The sequence below is a fragment of the Mauremys reevesii genome, linkage group 2 (assembly GCF_016161935.1).
Source record: "Mauremys reevesii isolate NIE-2019 linkage group 2, ASM1616193v1, whole genome shotgun sequence".
NCBI classification, from domain to species: domain Eukaryota; kingdom Metazoa; phylum Chordata; order Testudines; family Geoemydidae; genus Mauremys; species Mauremys reevesii.
Window position 1 is genome coordinate 62,251,197 of NC_052624.1, and position 22,407 is coordinate 62,273,603.

Below are 22,407 nucleotides of genomic sequence, written 5' to 3' on the forward strand. Positions count from 1 at the left end.
ATATTACCATGTAATGTTAGCAAGCTGTATGTAGAATCAGACTATAAGGGGAAACATTACTTTGATTCCAAATTAAATTACAAAACTAAACTTTTCAAAGCATTAAATAAGTCAAAACTCAATGGACACCTTCCTTCATACTGTAGATCCACTAATATGCTTTAGTCCTAAAATTTGCTATAAAAACTCCCACTTTAATTTTCAGTCAAATCTGAAAAGCAATCATATAATGGAAAGTAGCAACATAAAAAACAAATAAACATATCCCTAGGCAAAAGAGAACATATTAGCCCAATAACCATGGTAAAAAACTGAAATGTTAACACATAAGAGTCTGTATAGAAGCAGTTCCTAATTAGGAGTGCATTTTGTGTTTCTGCCATTCATTCAGGTTTTTGTGTCTGCTTCAATCTCAGAGGATCTCCCCTGACAGATCTCTGATTTTAACTGGCAACCAATTTGCAGCACTGTAGTCCTAGAATATGTAGCATTTCCCCTCATGTGCCAGTATGACCCTTCATGTATGTGTGAAATTAATATAAGATTCCACACATGCTACTTTAAGTGGTGCCAGCTCTCACTTGGCCTGCATAAGTTTGGTTAGACATAAAACTATAATACAATCAACCCAAATTGACATTGCTGGTGGGGTAAGGAAGCCAATTGTGGCTCCCTGACTCAGGAGCTATTTCAATGATGGCCCCAACAATCAAAGATTAATGCAACCTGGGGGCTGCTCTAACCTATGCCAACTGTCAATGGCCCTGCATGGTCTAAGTACATGCTATTAATTGCCGGAGCACAACAATGCTCCCATTCATGCCTCTGCTTCAGAGGCTCCTCTATGCCAGGGAAGTCCTCAGCTGGAATTATCCAAATGCTTATGCGGCCCAAGGCTATACCATGTGGGAACTCCATACCATCAAAAACAAAAGTTCACGTTCTCTTCCATGATCCCACCACGTAGCTACACAACTACAAGAATGAAGAGGAAAACTCCCTATATTGCATGAGATCCAAAAATCTGGAGTTCTCTCTGTCATGTGATCAAGTACCATACCTCTAACCCTCCTCCAATACAGTATTTATGTACTTTAGCAAAGAAAGAAGCATAACCCAAAAGAGGTGCTTGGACTAATGTCGAATGGATTCCTTGGATGCTTATTGCAGTTTTGTTTAGCTTTGGCTGTGAGACAAGCTATATTGTGGCAGGGTATCAAGAAAAAAAGAAGAAGGAATAACAGTGAAAAAATAGAACTGGCGAAGCCAGAGTGAATTCCATGACACATGCTGCAACTTTGAAAAGTCCTGGGAGCTGCAGTGCTGCTGGCACTGTGATACCTACACATTCTTTCCAGACAGGCTCTCATTCAGGGGCAGGGAAACCAGACACTGGTCCTCAGCCAGGTTTGAAATTGTATGCAGTATTGTTATAGTCGTGTTGGTCCCAGGATAGTTGAGAGGCAAGGTGGGTGAAGTAATATATTTTATTGGACCAACTTCTGTTGGTGAGAGAGACAAGCTTTCGAGCTTATACAGAAGTGTCTGTATATTGCATACAAGCTATATTAATCCACCCATTTGATGTTACTCAAGTTATCCTGAGGTAAAATCTTAGGTGAAGACAAGGCAGTTTGTAATTCTCCCATAAGGTAGCAGGTCAAGGTAAACCCTAGACTCCCTCACCATCTTTAACTTGACCTGCTAACTTAAGGGAAAACTACAAACTGCCTTGTCTTCACTAGGATTTTATCTCATGTTAGCTAACTCACATGGAGAACATCTTTTTTCCTAGTGAAGATGCATCCAAAGACTGAATGGCCATCCCTCTTATCACATGCTCACCCTTCAAACCCAAGACTGATAAAATATTTCATCTCCACTGGTCAAGGAAAACAAGAACTTCTAGACATCTTCCAAACCCAACAATCTGTATGGTATGGTAGGTAAATACCTTGATTCCTCCCCACTTTTAGAGTTCTAATGAGAAAATTTCTCATCATGCAAGAAGGGAGGCCCTAGGAGTAGAAAAGCGTATGAGTTGTTAAAAGTTCTCCTCCTGCTTTACAGAAAAGAAAGTGGTCAGAGGCCTATGGATTTTCAGGTTTTCAGTCTCAGTTCTCACAGCCAGCTCCATTGCAGAAGAATAAGCTCTTTAAAGGACCAAACAGCAAAGCTGTGTATCATACACAATGTAAAATGCGTAGACAGCCACACATTACAGGAATGTCCTCATTGAAACATCAATCATCCCATTGCAAAAATCCCTAAGAAACTGCTTATTTGCACAGGGATGTGTTTCTATTAAAGAGTAGTGGTTAAGTTCATTTACATTAATACCTAAAAGAGTTTTTAAAGAAGAAAGTTTAACAATAAACTTTGAAAAGGCACAGGAGGAATGGTGAGTACAGGCAAAAGTTAGGATCCTTTAAAAGAAACAAATCAGGAGATCTCTCAAAATAGCATTACGTTCACGAGCCTTTTCCAACAACAGCTTCAGTCTCTAGTGTGGAATACACTGCTGCAGTAGTCATTTAAAATTCTGCTAAATCATTCTGTGAGTCTCTAACCAATACTAATAGCTTTTAAGCTGGCTGGAAATTTCTCTTTAATATTAAGGCTTGCGTCGACTTTAGTAACCATTTGTTTGTGTACGCATGCGCCTGCGTGAGAGAATATCATATATTTCTTTTAGTGCTCTGGTTGGCTTGCATTGGAAAATAAATTAATCACTTGTGATTTCTGGAGGGAAAATGGGGATTCATTTAGAGTAAAAAAAAAAATAATGAAACTCATAAAGATGAAATTTTCTTCCCTGACTTCATTTTCTCTTTTAAACAATAAATTGTTCTGTCACTGCATGATAATTGGTAAATATACTGAAATGGGTTATTAGAGTTAAAATAGAGTCTCTGGATATACAATAACTATATTTTGTAATGTGCCCTTCAGGTATGATTGCTAATTACATTTCTATCAGAGAAACATGCATTATACTTGGAAGCAGGAGTCTTCTGATTGTGAGGCTGGCCCCACAGATTCTGTATGCCACCAAATACACAATCTAAACACAAAGCCAGGGGTTGCAGCAAAACTGAACATATGATACATTCATCAGACAATTATTTGTAAAGTATTTTACAATTGGCTAGCACCTTGTTCTGAAACTGTATACAATTTTATGTGGTGGAGAAGAGACATATATTGTGTATAACACATACACACAAAATAGCTGTGCACAATTATATCGAGAGTCTGGTTTGATCTAACAAGTTAATGTGTAGAGATGTAGGGACAAATTCAGTGAGATAAGTGTAAATCTAGGGTAACTTCACTGAAGGTGACAAAATGACTCCACATTTACACCAGTGTGATGGTGAGCAGAAGATGACTGTAGCTGGTAAATTAATGAGCCTAATTCTGATCTTATCTCCACATAAAATGAGGAGGCACTTCATTAAGGTCAGTGAGGTTGCAGTGGAGTAAAAAATAGTTTAAATGAGATCAGAATAAGGCTGAGTAGCTATGTGCTTGGAGACTGAAATAAATAGATACCTCTCCTGTTCTCTGCCTGTGGCACACAACAATTTAGTCTCCTGAGGCCTAAAATATTTTTGTCTAACCAGACCTGAAGAAGAGTGCTATGTAGCTTGAGAGCTTATCTCTTTCAGCAACAGAAGTTGGTCCAATAAAAGAGATTACCTCACCCACCTTGTTAGTCTAACTAAAGTCATTGGGCTCAATATAGGGTTATCTGGGAAACGTTTAAAGGCTTATGACAACCAGAAGATCAAGCTAAATGATTTGATGGTCCCTTTTGGCTTTAAACTCTATGAAATCTGAGTTAGCTTTGGTTGGTGTTCACAGCCTTCTACACAAGTCTGCTAATACTGCTGCTGTAAGCTAACAATTGTATGATCAACTCTCTTACAGGATGAGGGACAGTTACATATTTTGTTCACTGGTCCAGTAATAACTGGGCATGGGGACAGAGACTTTCCTATGTTTGGAGCTCACCACTGTAATTAAAAAGCAGACATCACAGCTGGCATCTTTATCCTATTCTACATAGCTGCTGTTGCTATGGCAGCACTCCCCCATAGGCTGGAGAGTAGGCCATATAGCCTCCTTCTCATCTGCTATTTACACTGCTCCAGGGACTGCTCACTGATCATGCAATGGAGCAGCTGGCAGTCTTCCCTATTGCCACCTCCAGGAAGCTCTTTGTTTCCTCTGGAATGGGAGTTATGGTAAGGACCCTGAAACCCCTCAGTCTCCATGTAATGGCTGCACAGTATGCTTTTGTCATTACGTCAGCTGCAGGGGTGGATCCTAAATTCTTAGTCTAGTTCTGAATTCATTCCCAAGTATATTTTCTGATTTTGTAGGTTCAGCATTTGCCTTGTTGTTCCTCTCTTCCAGCTGTAGAGATCAGTTTTTTCTCAAAGGGACAGTGCTGAAGCCTGCCTTATCTTCCCTCAACCCGATGTCTTCACCATACATTTTGAGTCGGGATGGAACATACGCTATAAAAACTCTCGGTCATTCAGTACAGGGGACATGAATGTTTCCAGTCTGAATTACTGCATTTCTTCAAAGGAATTGGGAGCCCTGCCCAAATACTGAAGTACTGTCTCAGACATATACTGGAAATGTTGTTATGGGGTCCTGCCTTCAGGAAAACTTTGCCCCAAAGTTTTCAGTTTTGGGGTGTTTGTTTTTTCAGTGGAAAATCCACATTTTCTACAGAATGCACATACTTTTCAGGAACATTTTCGTTTAGTTGAAACCCCAATTTTCTGTTGAAAAACAGTTTTGACAGAAAAATTGAACCAGCCCGTGGCAACATATTGCATAACAACAAGGCTGCCAAACCAGCCTTATTAAATGAACCTTTAAAAATAATATTTTGAAAATGTATTAGGTATATTTTTCCAAATACATATTGAATCTAAAAAATAAGCTGTATCTTTGGCAGTGGTCATGTTTATAGTGTAGTGATATTGGTTTGTGCTGTGATTTCATCCTTCCTTAAAAACTAAGTAACACTGGACTGCAGCTTTGCCCACACTGGGTTTTCTACCCACCAGCTTCAAACTGGGGTAAGCTGCATTGGTGCAGTCATAGTTCACACCAATGCACTGTGTCTACACTAGGGGTAGCAGTGGTGCAAATACATCAGAGTAGCTGCACTAGCCAAGAGCCCCAGTGCAGACAAGTCGTTATTTGAATAAGAGGCCTTTCTAGGTGCTGGAAGAAGTGATGGCTGGGATTCAATAGGTGGCAGTTTTCTCTCTGAGCTAGTATGTGTCATCATGGATGCTGCTGAAGGCAACACCTTTCAGAGGAGATGTTAAATTAAAATTCTTCATGCTTGTGAGCACTAAAAGCCCCACAGCCATTTTTTACAATAGACTGGGCATTAACTGAGGTATCTAACATAAATTCCTTTTGCAGTTCCATCTTGATACAGTGTTCTTCCATGTATGTTCTTAACACCATTGTATAGTGTTGCTGTGCGCTGTTAAACAAGTGCTCTCATCCCAAAGATGAGTGTATGTTAATGGTGGGTGAAGGGGCCTGCCTATGTATCCTTTGAGTCCCTCAAAAGGTTGTTATTTAAGGTAATTATTCTTTTAAAGTGCTCCATGAGCCACAGATGAAAAGTGTTATACGAACAAAAAGGATCATTATTACCAAACTGACTTACTACTGCACTAAGACATATGTACTATTTGTCATTTCATTATGACTCCTATAGTACCACGATACACTGGGTAAATCAATCAAGTTATTAAAATATGCGAATGTATATGGCAAATTAAGGATAAATTAAATTCACTGGTCATACAAATTAGCTATTTTATTAATAAGATTAAAAGGAGTTAATTAAGAACCAAATTAAAAAGTTGTCAATTTCAGCTTAGTTGTGTGATTCAGAAGGAGAAATGTAGAAAATGTATTATTATTAGGGCATTCTCTGTGGCAGTGTAACCTTGGAAAGAATTCAGACCCACTGGGGATCTCATACTATGTTGTTATATCAGCCATCTTGTATTGTAAATTTAGATCTGCTTAACAAACAGGAATGGAGTAGGTCAAATCAGCAGGAAATCAATGAAAGCAGATACACCTTAATTTGAGTAACAAAAAGCTAATAAAATGTTTACATCAAAGGCCTTTTGAAACTTCTAATATCTTAAGACTCAGTTAGGGCTAAAGTGTTCTTGGAAAATTGTGGATAGAAAGCAGGTTTCAGAAGAATTATACAAGTTAAATATTTATATGAGGTATTAATGTGCAGTTTTATATTCTGGATCAACATTTCAAGCAGTTACATTTTAAAATAACAATTTTTTTTAAAAAAAAGCCTGGCTCACAAAAAATTAGCCAGACTGCTTATGAATAAAATTTTAAGCCCTACTGATTTATTCTGTTGATTAACTCGGTTGGATTTATTGGTTGTTAATAGTCTGCTAAAGCAAATAATGAGCCACTTGATGAGAATAAAAGATATTTTCAGACTCTTAAACTATTTAACTACTAACAGCAAATCAGCCCAGGGAGACTGTATGTGGAGATTGAACATTCAAGGGCTTAGATCCAAAATCTAAGTCAGGAATAGGAGTAATAGCATTACTCAGAGTGTTTGCAAGGCACCCAGAAGAGTCTATGCATGGAAGTGAGGGTATCGGGGAGAAAAACAGGAGCAGGGGAGTCACTAAAAATGTCCAGAGTATCATGTGAAATATCCAGTCATGATGTTGAGCAACATTAGCCACCACAAAGGTTCTGTTCTCAGCCCCTGAACCATGGGTTAGGTTTTAGACATTACCATTAATTATTGAAACTCAGAAGGCTGCAAAAACATCTTGATTCATTGGCAAACTGACAAACATATGGTGTGTTTTGCAAACCTCTAGTTTTCTGTTCAGAGGAGGAGAACATTAATTGCATACAAATTCTACTGGGAGTTCCAAAACCAGCCATCGTTAACATAGTTAGATGTCGTATCTGGTAAGCTCAATGCATTTTAAAATCCAAGTAACAAATTAGAACTTTTACAGAGGCTTAGGACAACCAAAGTGCTTAAATGTAATAAACCCAAAGAACAACAAAGTATCAGACAGCTTTGCTTTTGATTGATAGTCTGGATGGCATGTATATTTACTGGCAATCGGAAGTTGATGTCTGGAATGTGTTGTTTCATGATGTTCCTGGGGCCCTACCAATACTACTTAAGTCATTTGATTGTCAGAATGACATGTGAAATCCCATGAATATCAAGATTCCAGATCCAGAGTCACTCAAAACAGATTTTAATCATGAGCCACTGAACTGTGGACAGCCTCATAGTGCTGGAAGACATCACATGAAAATTACTCACATAGAGTAGAGGCTCTAATTCAGCTAGGTTATGGAGTGGCAAGAGCTATTCCATACTGAAAGTTGAAATAATTTTTTTTGTTTAAAGCTGAATATTAAATTTGTGTTTTGATAGGTTTTGGTAGGAGATCAAATTTACCCTTACTCTAAAGTACAAAAGTACTGTGGCCCTAGTGTCTTCAAGATTGCCAGAGATGTATCCTGAAGTAAGGGAGATCTGACTTTAGGAGTAACCCTTTTGACTAAATTGGTGGCTTGTAGTAGAAAGGACAAGTTCTGTTACTTGTTATGACTCATTCCTACCAACCGCTTCCTGGATCAGAAAAACACATTCTCAGAGGAGGCTGCTTGCTCACACAACTGAAGAAGAAGAGTGCAGTGGATATAGCTATCAGAACAAGGGGTGATACAATCTGTTAAACATGTAGGATAAAATTAATGTAAGCAGATGTGCCTCCATGGACTTAACTGGAAGGCACACTCTCTCATGCCAGGGCTGAGCTCATTTGGATGACTTTCCAGAATGAAGGTCTATAATTCTTCAAAACCTGAGCAAGAAAGTAACAAGCAGCTATTTAATCATCTCTGTGTACTACACAACTTTCATTCAGAAGGTTTGTAGTATTTATTATGAGTTAAGTGCCAGCAGTGTACTCCACAGTATATATACAAGACACAAAAGAAGATATAGTCCTTGTAAGAAGTTTAGAGTCTAAATAGGTGGGACAAGGATCAGACTCTAAGTGAGGTAGAATTTCATGAGACCCTCTGTTCTGAAGCTACTGTCTTCCAGTAGCCCAGGATTAAAGAGGAAAGAACATCTAGCATCACACAGAATTATGGAAATTGCAGTGTGGCAGAGTTGGATTTGTCTGTATCAAATTATGAACACTATTTTATATTGTGTGTTGAATACATGACTAAACTTGCCTGAGGTCAGTTTATTGTACTATTTTCCAGATTGCTACCCTGCCCTGAAAAGGGGCTTGACTCCTTGTTAAAGGTCTATCACAGAGAAACCATCTACATAGTAATCTAGGGATATCATCTTTGAATGACGCTCAACTGCTGGCCCACGCCTATGGAACAATGGGTTTCTACACTGGTGGGGCCAGTCTGACTAGGGAGGGGCTGGAGCTTTCCAGCTGAACACATGGCAAAAGGAGATAGAGACTACTTAAGAAAGGGTTCAGCTCTGACCAGGAAGGCAGACCATCAACACACGTATGAAAGACTTGCAGGAATAAGAGGAAGCAGAAGGGACTCTGTCCAGCCTGAAATGACAGAACAAGGAGTAATGACCTCAAGTTGCAGTTGGGGAGGTTTAGGCTGGATATTAGGAAAAAGCTTTTTTACTGGGAGGATGGTGAAGCACTGGAATGGGTTACCTAGGCAGGTGGTAGAATCTCCTTTAGAGTTGACAAAGCCCTGGCTGGGATGATTTAGTTGGGGATTGGTCCTGCTTTGAGCAGGGAGTTGGACTAGATGACCTCCTGAGGTCCCTTCCAACCCTGATATTCTATGAAATGTTGACTTACCTCAGACTCACACGGAGGACTTTATTATTGAAAGATCTGTAGCATGTGCTTTTAAGAGTAAAGTGACTGTCACTAATAAATTCCTTTGCTAAACTTGTGTTCCTTTCTATCCTGCCACATTCTCCCTGAAGGGACTAAACTAGAAGCCCACAGTGCCCACCGCCTTCATGGAGCTCTGAGAGACCATGTGTAAATGCCTGTGGATGGGGGATGGGGGATCTGAGAAACTTACTTCAGGGTCTAACCTGGCAGAACTGTGACGTCTCAGATCCGAGGAAAAGGTATCAAATAGGAAATCTGAGCCTGGGAGTCCCAAAGCTTAACAGATCCAAAGCTAGTAACACTGAGTAAACTCTGCCCAGACTCAGAGACTGGGTCCACTCACAATGGATTGGTGTCCATACAGAGGGATACTGGGCCAGGTTGTAATAGAACTGGAAGACCACCTGTTTAATCTTCCAGTCCATCCGTCAGTGCCTTTTACCACATTTTCCAGTTTAAAATTATTCAAGTGACAGAGTTTCCACCTCACTTCTAGAAGAGTTAAATTCTACATTATTTAGCCGCTAATGTATATCCATATCAATGCCCCTGTTAAAGGATATCAAGTACTGTATACAAACCTCATATTTCAGTGCCAGTGACCAAGCTCTGAGAACAAAGCAAATGCACTGTGCTTGTGTGTTCATCACTAAGAGTTCTTTTCTGCAGTGCTCTTTGAAACTGAGAATGCTGGCTAGTTTTCTTCCTCACATCCTCCATATCACAGTTTTATGTGCGTAAATTTTAAAATCTAGCCCCAGTGTGCTTATAAAATGCCAGGTTATTGACAATGGTAGTGCTCATTTGCTGTGGCCAATTTAGCACTAATAAGCTGAAATTGCGCTGTGGGGATTCTTCTACATGGAACATAAACTCCTTTCCCTTCACTATTAAGAACACTTTCCCATAAAACGATGGCAGCCTAATAGTTTCTTCTCCATGTTAGTAACCAATCTCTGTACATATTAGTGCTATTTTCCCCAACAGCTTTCACTGTAACACATATTAGCTCTATTACAAGGCACTGAATCAACCAATACACCGTATATAGTCCACTGAACTGCTCTGCCAGAGTATTGGGAATCCAGCATGTAATCCAGCATCTCACATTTTCATACTACAGTGATTCTTGAGAAACATCCAGTACTGGAAAAAGTGGAATTTGCTGCAATGAACCAGATCCACAGCTTGGGCTGGTTGTGGGTTTTCTGTTTTGTTTGTTTATTCCTATTATTTTAGAAAAGGTGGGGGTCTATTCCAGGGTAACTTTCAGAAATGCTGAATCTGGGCCTCCCACCCCTCCAGATGGGGAACAGCACCAGCAGTTGGGAAAGCATTCACACCCCCTTGACATCATTATTAACTCAACTCTGGAACTGGCACTCTGCATATACTTTCTCATTTGCTAGGTGGACATGCATTGTTGCTCCTCCTTCTGCCCTCCCTTCTCCTATCACTGCATCCAATCGGCTATCCCAATTCACTCTCCTTTTAAATTTGTCATCCCTGTCCCTTCCCTCCTTTTATATTTCTCTTCCTCAGTTTCCCCTTCTCTTACTCCAACAATCTGTTCCTCTTCCCCACTTCAAGCCTGAGTCCAAAAATAACCAATATCATACCCCTAAAGCTACTTTTGTTTTATACATAAAACAAATATATAAACAAAATTGTAAGGAAAAAGGACATATGGAATGAACATGACATGTGCCTTGTCTCATCTTGATCACTTTGCTACTACGCACCTCCACCCCCTATTCCACAAGTTTAAATCTACTGACTTCAGGGGAGCTATGTGAATTTACACCAACTATGTATCTGGCTCCTCCTGTATGCTTTACAGTGCGCACCACAACGGGGCCTCTATCCTGAGCAGAGCCTCTGGGCTCAGTAAAATAAATCAATAATCTAATGAATGACGTTCCAGCAATGAAGCTATGTAGGCTGATTTCTCACTTATTGAATAATACAAATGGATCCTCTTGTCTGCTTAGAATCCAGCACAGGGGTTACTTCATTCTGTAATAAAATGACTCTCATAATTCTCCCCAGAATAAATCGACTTGCGTGACATCATTAATACCCTGAACATTCTGAGCAGCCTTAACTAACCACAATCTCCAGACAGAAGATGGAAGACACTACCATCTCGCTTCCTGAACTTCACAGGGTCTGTGTTGTTAGGAATTAAAAACAAAGCTTATTAATTTTGTATTAATTAAACTTGTATTATAGCAGTGGTATCATTTTCCTTATTTCCCTTGGCAGTAATCAGATTCCCTCATTGTGATAAACTACTCGGCTTTCGGCCTCATAGCTTATCCACCTGAGAATTGAATTATTGCCTCATAAAAGAGAGGGCTGATTATATAATCACTTAATTAAATGTTGTACTCAGTCATTGCTGAGCTACTCCTAAAATGCTTTTGGCATCTATATTCACTAGTGGAGTTTAAACATCAGAAGACTTATTTTTTTCAGATGTGCTACTTTAAAGGTTATTCATCCCAATGTTCTTTTGTGTGTACTGCTTGATTATCATCCATCTGTCTGACTCACTCCCAGTCACAAAGGGGATGAAATGCTCTGTATGGTCCTGGCTGGCTTGCAGAAAGCAGTCAAATTCTTAATGTTTTTTTTAGTTTGGAAATGTTTTTTTCCTCTGTCTGTAAAAACTTCCAGAGGTAAAGCACCCTCATTCGTCAGTTAGGCAGCTCTATTCTGAGCAAGTATCAAAGACCAGATCTGAAGCCCATTGAAATTAATGGGAGTCTCTCAACTGACTTCAGTTTGACTTTGGATCAGGCCTTATAAAGGAAAAATCCACATGTGCTACATTATGAGAGCAAGCAGTGTTTGTTACAGCTCCAAGAGTTCTCCCTGGTGGATGGTCACTGGGTTCCTATATTAGACCCAAATCTTGAGTCCCGTGTATTTTTAAGCCTACTGAGTCTGAGTAGCATACAGACACTGGCTCTATGTCTGGTCTTTCAGGCACACACATGGGGTTCAGACTCCAATGCTGGTACCCCTTCTTAGGGTGTGGGGCCCCTCAGCTGAGCTGCCATAGGTCCCAAGACCAGCATGGACCCGTCAAGTCTCCCCAGTAGCGGACGCACACATGCCCCCTCCAGAGCTCCACCCTCTTGGGTACTCTGGATCAGTGGCCCCCCTTCAGGGATTGTGTGACACTTAAAGCAACAGAGACTTTGCAAAGGCACTTCTAAATCACACACTCACTTCACTCATCAACAAAGCCCAAGAGATATACAGATCTATGGAAACATTAAAAAAATACTCACCTGCACATGAGACCTTCCCTCATTTTCTTCACTCCCACAGAGAGCTTTGGATATTAGTCAGTGTCTTCCAAGGAGTCCAGGATTATTCTGCACCCTGTCTCCTCCTGTCCAGTATTGTATTCTAAACCTGGTCTTCTCCTCTCTCCTCTACACATAGACGCCCTTCTGCGTATAAGTATTGGTGTGAGACCTCATGCCCCAGCCATGCTGCATTCATTTGCATAACCTCCCTTGGTTTCAAAGTGGTGGGAGTGGATCCATCGTTAGCCAACCCACTGTCCTTCCAGGGAGTCTCCATTGTCTTCTTAGGGCAAGGGATTCAATAGCTGATAGCCCTTAATGTCTGTCCCACCTAGGGACAGACTCCAGGTGCCAGTCCCCTCCTCTTAACACAAGATAGATAATGCAAGGGTACAGTGAAGGACATCATTAAGACAATAAGCACACCGAGTTCATAAAATCAAACTGGAATTCACAAGTTACATAGGTAGATCCCCAAACTACCACAGTGTTCTCTGACATCATAGTACCACGTGGCAGAATGAATCCAAATAAATTTCTGTGGCTCCAAACTGTGCACTTGCCCTGAATTAGATTTTGCAGTTGAAAATTAAAGGGAAAGAAAAAAAGATACCTGAGGAAGGGGTTGGGAGCTGATCAGATACATAGTCACATACTAAAACAATTTGGGGAAAAACTCCAGTGATTCTATTCTTTTGTCTGTGGAGGCCCAAAGGTTTCTATGGCCCAGCTTGCCTAAACCAAAAGGCTTTCTACACTGACCCTGTGCAGCTTGAATTTTAAGCTTTGATCCCACCTACCTGCTGAATTGTATGGAACAGGGTATTTCACTCCTTCCATCAGTGATGATGGAAGGCCACTCACATTTGACATTACATATGCAAAGTCAGGACCTGACAAGCTCCCTCTGAATTCACTGGGAATCTTTCGATTGATGTCAGTGGGAGCTAGATAGATCACCAGCACCTTTGACAATAGGGAAAGAGTAGACTGGAAAGCTTTCATGAGCAGATTGAGCCATCTCCAATTATTTCACTGCCCAAATAAGAAAAAACAAGTTCCTTTGCTATAGCCACTTGCACCCTGCTCCGATGTACATGTGTGAGAGATGAAAGATGGAAAGGCTATAGCATTATTTAATTTAAATTTTAACTCACGTTGCCATTAACATTCTTTGGCACATTTTAATCAACAATGGGACAGATTAATCCATGGAAGTAACTGAAATTATACTACTGATGAATTAGGCCCAGTACTTATTGTTCTACTGGCATAAATGAAAGCTTCTATACGTTCTGGGATAGTGTGTGTGTGCGGGTATGGGAGATGGGGAGTAGACTTATAGTTAAATCATGTTTCATTGAAACAAACTGCTCATGTTCTGCCTAGGTATTGTAGCCTCTCAAATCTGTTTCTCCCTGATCTCAGTGTTACATGTCAATAATTTCTACAGGATTAACTACTCTCATTTGTCAGTGTGTGCCTTTTTCCTCTTCACAGAGGTCTGCTCTGGACGGTGTATCTTCTATAAGCATGTGTTTGGAGTATAAATTACTTTTCAATCATATCTTTGCAATTCTAACAACATTCTCCGTATTGTAGCAGGTGCGTTCCCTAGTGGTTATTTATATAGACTCTAATGGCTTGTCATCTGTCTATGCAGTCACTTCTCTGCCAAATATATAACAGAGAAATTTTCTAGTACCATAAGCCTCTGGTAATTTTGGTTCTTTAAAATCTAGGATTTTTTAAATCCAGTTGTACATAGCTCTGTTCTGCAGAACTTTAATAGCTAGCTTAGAACTGTGCAAGAAGTTCTTTTGGAATCCTGAATCACTTAAATCAGGGTGGATTCAGAATCTGTTCCTTCCACCAGCTTTGGGATAGGGTTGGGAATTAGTTGCTGCTGGGTACGCAGCCTTTGCACCCACTCAGAGCCACTCCACTACCACTGACACGTCTAGCTGGAGGGGACAGTGACCTATCCCCCTCATCCCCTTCCTGCTCTATCCTGGTGTTAAAGGCCTGCAGGAGAGGACACCTAAGTGGAGGACTTATTGACAGTTCTACAGGCTTAATCTCTGCTGAATTGTCTGGTAAGGATTGCCATATCCCTCATCTTTACAAGTTCTTGGGTGCACATGTGGACAGGATACGCTTTTGCAGTTACATATTAGGTATTCAGTGTCCACATGACAATAATTGTTCCTGTAGAAATAATATTAACATAGTTTCATTCTCTCTGTCATTGTCGATATATACCCTAGGCAAAGCAATACATAAAATAAACTAAGTAAAGCAGCCACCAGGCTTGCTCATCCCACTAAGCTTTTTCTGAGGCTTGAGGTTGGAGGCTGTGATCTGTATCTTATCTGAAAAAAGTTTTTCCAAGTGCAAAATGCCTCCCAACCAGTCTTGCCATAAGTACTGATAAAAAGGACTTGAGTATAAGTGCCAAGTACACCATCACAGAAGTACTTATAAGTACAAGTATGATGAGAAAATAGCACTTATGTATTTATAAGTAAAAGTGCAAGTACCCATATAAGTGCAAGTACTTTCAACTCCTGTATTCCCTGCAATTGTGTGGGCAATATATGGACAACTGCCTAAATAACATAAGCACATAGTGAAAGAGAAATTAAAAAAGACCAACAGTTAAATTTTATTTGTATACACAAACAAGCATGGAATAACAATGCAAGAAGTCTCTTATACATGTAAATAAATATATTACATTTCATTTCCATTTTATTTATATTTTTACACACACAAATGAGATTATGCACAGACAGCATATCATTCCATGAAATGGGTATTTTTCTTCAATAACAGCATAATCTCAAACATGTCATCCTGATGATGGTTCCTTCTTGGCAAAAGGATTTGTCCAGCACTACTGAATAGTCTGTCCACAGGAACAAAGCTTGGTATGAAATCTGATGATAAGCTTAGTAACTGCTGGTTATCTTTTCAGTTGATCCTGTTCATGCAATGAACCACTGAGGAATTGCATTCTAGCAATTCTTAAGAAGGAGTCATATACACAGATGCCTCCTGATCATTAAAACTATGGAAATTAGTGGCAACACTGGAGCATGCCCAGTATCTGCTAGATATTTCCTACCCCTACTAGAGTGACCAGACAGCAAGTGTGAAAAATCGGGATGGGGGTGGGGGGTAATAGGAGCCTATATAAGAAAAAGACCTAACCCCTCCCTGCAGGGTATGCAGCTATTGGGCTTGTCTCTCAATGCAGGACACCGAGAGGTATGTGTCTGCTGGCTCTGGCCCCTCCATCCCATCTCCCATTTATTCACCCCTCCAGTATAGCTGGGTCAGGCCAGACAGCAAATCTCACCGCTGCTGGTTGCAGTGACCAATCAGAAGTGAAGGGCTGCCATCCTCCTGGGCTGGTGCTACTGCATGGCCTACAGAAAAAATGGTTGCAGATGGAACCCAGAGCTTGAATCCCCCACACCACGGCAGTGGGTTCTGGGGGCCAACCAGAATCCGGGAGGTTGCGAGGGTTGTGATTGCTTCAAAAAAGTATTTTGAAAAAGTAGTTGCAGATTTAAAAAGTAACTTATGCTTTAAGTACCTTTAAAATGTGCTTAAATACAAGTACTGGGTACAGAATATTCAAAGTACTTAAATATAAGTGTGTTGAGTGATTCAAAATACTTAAATATGTGCTTAAGTACAAATGTATTTAAGTACATGAGAACACTGCTCCTAACATCATTCTGGGACATTGTTTTAGTATTGACCAAGGAGTAGAGTATCACAGTACTATTTCCGGCCCGACCCACTGGAGCAAGGTAACTACTAAAACAATGCTAAAGAGACCGGCAGGTCAGATACAATAATGCTCCACACTAATACCTTATGAGAAAAGTCCCCATCCATACCCAATACCTCCTTAAGCCTTACCATGGACACCATCATGAGATCTTGGTGGCCTGAATCTCCCATAAACTATATTTGGCCAAGGAGCCTTCCCATTCCCCCACCCCAGCATCCAGTGAAAAAATCCCAGTAAGGGAGCCCACTTGACCTCATCCAGAGTGGGAGGTAGGGATCTTTAGGAGACATACCAATCTCCTAGAACTGGAAGGGACCTTGACAAGTCATCAAGTCCAGCCCCCTGCCTTCACTAGCAGGACCAATTTTTGCTCCAGATCCCTAGGTGGCCCTCTCAAGCATTGAACTCACAAGTCTGGGTTTAGCAGGCCAATGCTCAAACCACTGAGCTATTCCTTCCCCCAGGAGGCTGAATCCTGGGCCCTGGAGTGAAGAGGTCGCTGGAGGAAGCAGTGGGTGACCTTGCATGGAGGAGAGCAGGGGTTGTCTCTGTGCCAACACTTGTAAATGTACCTAAGAGGTTTCAGTTCTTCTAATCCAAATGAACTGACTCCTGCAGGAGTGTATTCAGAGAAGCATTCCCTGGGCTGCTAGGTCCAATGTCACTAGAGTTCTGTGACATGGTGTTAGCACTAACTGCCAATCTGAGGAAACAATTGCTACTGCTGAAAGATTTCAAGAGCCTGCTTTCCTCTGCTCTGAAGAAACTGCTTACAATTCAGGAGTTACTGTGAAGATGACAAGCACTGCAGAAGAATGGATGTTACATGAGGTGGCATTGGGACTGATCTTTCTCTCATTGACTTCAGTGGTGGAGGATAGGACCCTTTGAGAGCATCAAGTTATGGCTCCTGTATCTAACCCAAACAGTCTTCTATTTGTCTGCAACAATGGGTAGTGAGAGGTGAGGCTACAGGCCAGTTGGTTCTCAACCTATTTACCATTGTGGGCCATATATGCAGCTCTCTGTGTGTTATGTGGGCCGAATCCACACAATATATATACTACCTGCTGTATTACAGTCACACACCATTATTATGTGTAGTGTGAGATACAAAGAAGTGGAACCATTGGAATCAGAGTATCTTCAACCCCATTAGAGAACATTCTTTTTCATTTTCTTCGTCTTCTTTTTATAGCCATGTGATTACTCACAGAAGTAAGGGTTTGCAGGATTTGGTGCTTGGTCTTTCTCTTCCATACTATAGCAGAGGTACAAAATACTGATCAGAGATCAGACAAGACTAAGTTTAACCCAGTTAAACACCATAAAGGCTGATTGTAAGATCAGGGGGATGGAGGTTAGGGGCTGTCTTACACTGTTGTCTAGTGACCTTTTCTGGTCAAAGTAAGGAAGAGTATTGACAAGTTTCAGAGGCAGTACTAGCTAGTCTTTCTCCACCAGACGGAGGGTCAGCATAATGCTGAGACCTTGAAGAACAGTGGCATGGAGGGGGAGGAGTGTCTTATGTGCTGGAAAGGGCCACGAAGATCCTGTCTCTTTAGCCATAAGACAAAGGATATTGACCTCCTGAGGTAAATTGTTGTGGGTAACTAGTGGATCAGATTACTCAGGGGTATGGAGGACATGTGACTAGCCAAGATTTGTTGACCTTCAGGACACAATGCAAAGCCCACTTTTTTAAAGCAGCAATGGGCTGAGTGGCTGGGAGCTCTGGGCTGGTTCTATGCTTTCTCAGACTGGCTGTTTTATGCCGGGAAGGATTTGCTGCTGGTTGGACTTTACGGTTATGGACTGTGGGATGCACAGAGCTTGTGACAGGCATTGTGTAAAAAAAATTAAAATAATAAATAGATAAATATAGTTAGATGGCTGTATGTATTTGTGATTTATCAAAAGTTGTTTCCCTTCTGGTCTGGATCTGTGCTTATTTACATCAGTGTAAATCAGAAATAACAACCACTGAGCTTAGTGGAGTTACTTCAGTAGAAACCAGAGTCAGGCCCTGCATGTCATTTCACAGCACCTGCTCTGTGTCCTGATCCATAAAGTCACAATTCTGGCCCTCATACTTCAGATTGTTTTCTAGAACAACAGATTCTGATGAAACAGCTGAAAACCAAAGACTTCTTTTTCATTGTGAGGAAGAAGAGCATGCGCTCTAAGGAACAGATGGATCTCACCACAAACTTACATTACCATCAGTGTCACTTCAAAAATACATTTCTTTGTTTTGAAAAAGAACCGGCAGCCTCAGGAAAGCAAAATAACTGCAATTCTTAAAAGTTCCAGGCAGTGGAGCTACTACATTGCCTGTGATAATGCAGCAAGACAAAACAATTCTTGCAGTACTTGAAAGGGATCTGAGGAAATGTCCCCCAGACATATCCTTGCCATGGCTGTCCATGATTCCCTTTTACTGAATAAGGGATTGGGAACCATTTGTGCAGCTTTCCACAGAAGGTTTTGGGACAAAGAGTTAAATATCTGATGCTTTCTATCGCTTCCCTCTGTGAATGTTATTTCTCTTTTGTTGTATTAGTAAATCTATAAGCAGACTGTATGCATTATGGAATGATGTACATAGTATTATGCACTCTTTTAGGGGTACATCCCCATTGCTATAGAACCCAGATCTTTCACTCAAGTCAATGGGAGCTTTGGGTGCAAAAGGAATGCAGCCCTTATTTGTTAAAAATGTTATATTAAAATAATACAAATATTAAAAATTAAACTGTTCAATAACTGACATAGTGATACCAAATTTTGAACAGAATACACTGAAAAAATTACTTTAAGAGATGATCTTAAAGAAATAATATAGTAATAAAAATGGCAAGCTGCTCACAATCCATATGAACTCCCCAAATCTCTCCTTTTAAAAAGCAGAGCTACTAGTATCTCCTTGTAAATGTCCACAGCAGACAATTTATTAACTAGGGGATCTATCAGCATGAAGGGGAGTTAACTGAAGAAATTCCCAGCAAATCAAGAGGACATTAAATCCTTAATCCTCTTTACTCTCACTATATAATACAAAGATCCTGTTTAACTGGGTCCCGTTGTTTACTAGGTGCTGCACTTTAAACACTTGTAAAGCAAACAAAGAAATAAAAGCCACTTTTTTTGGACTCACTAAGGGCTAGATTGTGACTAGCCCAGGGCAGATGAGCAAGGGTGTAGCAGGATGGAGCACTTCCCTCTCCCACTCAGTCTATGGATAGGAGATTGGCACAGTCATAGTTCTTGTGCTGCCTTGAGCACTTCCAATGGCACTGGTCTTCTCAAAGAGGACCAAGAAGCTGGACTGGTTGCCCCTCCAGGTGTGGGGGAGCACATGCTGCACACTTGAAAGGATGTGGCAAGGTCACTCCAGTCCAAGTGTTTCTGTTGCTCCAGGGCATATTGGGCCAGGTTCTCAGCTGGTGTCAAACAGCACCATCCCATTGTTTCAATGGAACTATGCCAAGTTAGACCCGCTGAGGATTCAGCCTGTTGTGCCTGCCTGAGGCAGCAAAGCTCCCCCCGCCTCCCACCCCGGACTGCTGTTTGGCTTCACAACCACAGTCCAGCCCTTCATATATTGATGAGAATTATCCGTGGAACTACCATATCCAGAGCCTGTGTGAGGCTGGCATAGAAATCCTGTTCAAATGTTTCTCCCCATTGTCTACCTCATTCTAAGTAAAATCACTGTCCAAAGGAACCATCTGTCTGACTAACACTGCTATGCAAATGGTTACAAAAGCACTCCCCTCCTGTCATTGTCCCAAGATGCAAGTCCCCTGCAGTAGTGCGGGGGTGGAGGCAGCTACCATATCATGGGATTCTCAGAGCACCAGCTGAGATATCACATCAGAGAGGCAGCTCTCTGGAGGCAGCAGAGAGTCTGTTGTACCTGTTTACAATGTGTTTAGCTGTTATCAGGATTTATATAGTAATTCAGGAAATGGAGACAGGATGGCTCTAGGGATTGGTTGTGGGATATGAGCCTTTCATCTTTAGGTCATCTAACAGCTGTTTAGTGGCCTACAGTGTGTGAGACATGAGTGATGGTCTGAGTCCAGTACCTTGAAGACAAGTGTCCACATCACAAAAACCGCCTTCGCAATTAGCACTAATTGGCACTCCCACTGGCAATCACCTCAGAGAAGCCAGAAACTGAATGACCAGATATGGGGTCTGCTGAGCAGTATATACTTATCTCTTAAGAAAACTGGGTATTTGTCTTGAAAATTCATCTCCGAGTTCTTGGTTTGTAAAGGTCAAGTGTGTCCTGGAGCTGAGGCCATGGTACTGCATTTCTTTGTTCCAATGCATTTCTTCAGTCTCAACGCCCAGAAACACATACACTGGGTGGGTGAAAGACTGGATCATTTCCAGAGGGGTTAGAGGAGAGATAATCTGGTAGCTTTCCACTAATGCATTTCAAATTGAACAGATACTAGTAGCATGAGCAATAAAGAACCAAGCCACTTTTTTTGTTTAATGAAGTGATGTGTGTGCGGGTAGTGAATTCAAGGCAAATTTTACAATGTTTTACCAAATAGCTTGCCTCAAACATTTCACAACTTGTTTTTTCCTTTTTGTATATCAGAATCATAGAAATGTAGGGCTGGAAGGAATCTTAAGAGGTCATGAAGTCTAGCCCCCTGTGCTGAGGCAGGACCAATAAACGTTATCATCCCTGACAGGTGTTTGTTCAACCTGTTATTAAAAACCGCCAGCAATGTGGATTCCACAACCTTGTTTGGAAGCCTATTCCAGACTTTAACTACCCTTATGGTCCACGAGCTCCATTCAGGTGGCCGCGGATAGTTCCCTCTAAGGTGCGCGCACGGGCAGCCGCACATGAGAGAATAAAAGGCCACCCACCTAATTAATGGAGCCGCGCAGCACCCTGGGAAGGACATACATGTAAGGTGAGGTGATGGCCTTGGGGGAATAGAGGGTAGGTGGGAAGGGGCAGGGGGGTAAGAAGAGGGGGGTAGAGGGAATTTGGGATGTGCAGGGCTGCGGTGGCCAGAGAAAGAGGTGATTTTCCCCAGATCCAGGGCTGTGGCTGCCTGGGAGAGATGGCCCTCCTTCCCAGCCTCAGGTCTGTGGCTGCTGTGGTGCAGGAGAGACACCCCTTCTTCCCAGGCCCAGCTTGGGGGCTGCCACGGTGGAGGAGAGAGGGAGAGACTCCCCTCCTCCCCAGCCCCACCTTGGCGGCTGCCACAGCAGGGAGAGAGGGCATATCCATCGCATTAGAAAGGTAAGACGGCTGATATTAAAAGATGAGCTTTTATATTGTGTGCTTTTATCATAGGACCAAATCACATCAGCCATGCCATCAGGGGCTCGTTCACCTGCACATCTACCAATGTGATATGTGCCAGCAATGCCCCTCTGCCATGTACATTGGCCAAACCAGACAGTCTCTACACAAAAGAATAAATGGACACAAATCTGACATCAGGAAACATAACATTCAAAAACCAGTAGGAGAACACTTCAACCTCTCTGGTCACTCAGTAACAGACTTAAAGGTGGCAATGTTACAACAGAAAAGCTTCAAAAACAGACTCCAATGAGAAACTGCTGAACTAGAATTAATTTGCAAACTAGATACCATTATCTTGGGCTTGAATAGAGACTGGGAGTGGCTGGGTCATTACACAAATTGAATCTATTTCCCCATGTTATGTATCCTCACACCTTCTTGTCAACTATCTGGAATGGGCCATCTTGATTATCACAACAAGTGTTTTTTCTCCTGCTGATAATAGCTCATCTTAATTAATTAGCCTCTTAGAGTTGGTATGGCTACTTCCACCTTTTCATGTTCTCTGTATGTATATATAACTTCTTTCTATATGTTCCATTCTATGCATCTGATGAAGTGGACTGTAGCCCACGAAAGCTTATGCTCAAATAAATTTGTTAGTCTCTAAGGTGCTGCAAGTACTCCTGTTCTTTGTGCTTTTATTTGTAGAACAAAAAATGTTAATTATTATTAATTTTTTTATATATACCGCTTTTATCCAAAGTGCTTTACAATAGTTAGCTAATGGTACAAACAACATTTGGAAAGATCATTAAGTGGTCCGCTTAGACCCTCAGCAATTTTCAAGTGATCCGCGGGAGAAAAGTTTGAGAACCACTGCTCCAGAGTGCATGAAACCCTTCCTAGCTTGGTACCATCTGCAACTTTTATAAGCACACTGTCCACTCCATTATCTAAGTCATTAATGAAAATATTGAACACTACTGCATCCAAGACTGACCCTGCGGGACCCCACTAGATACATCG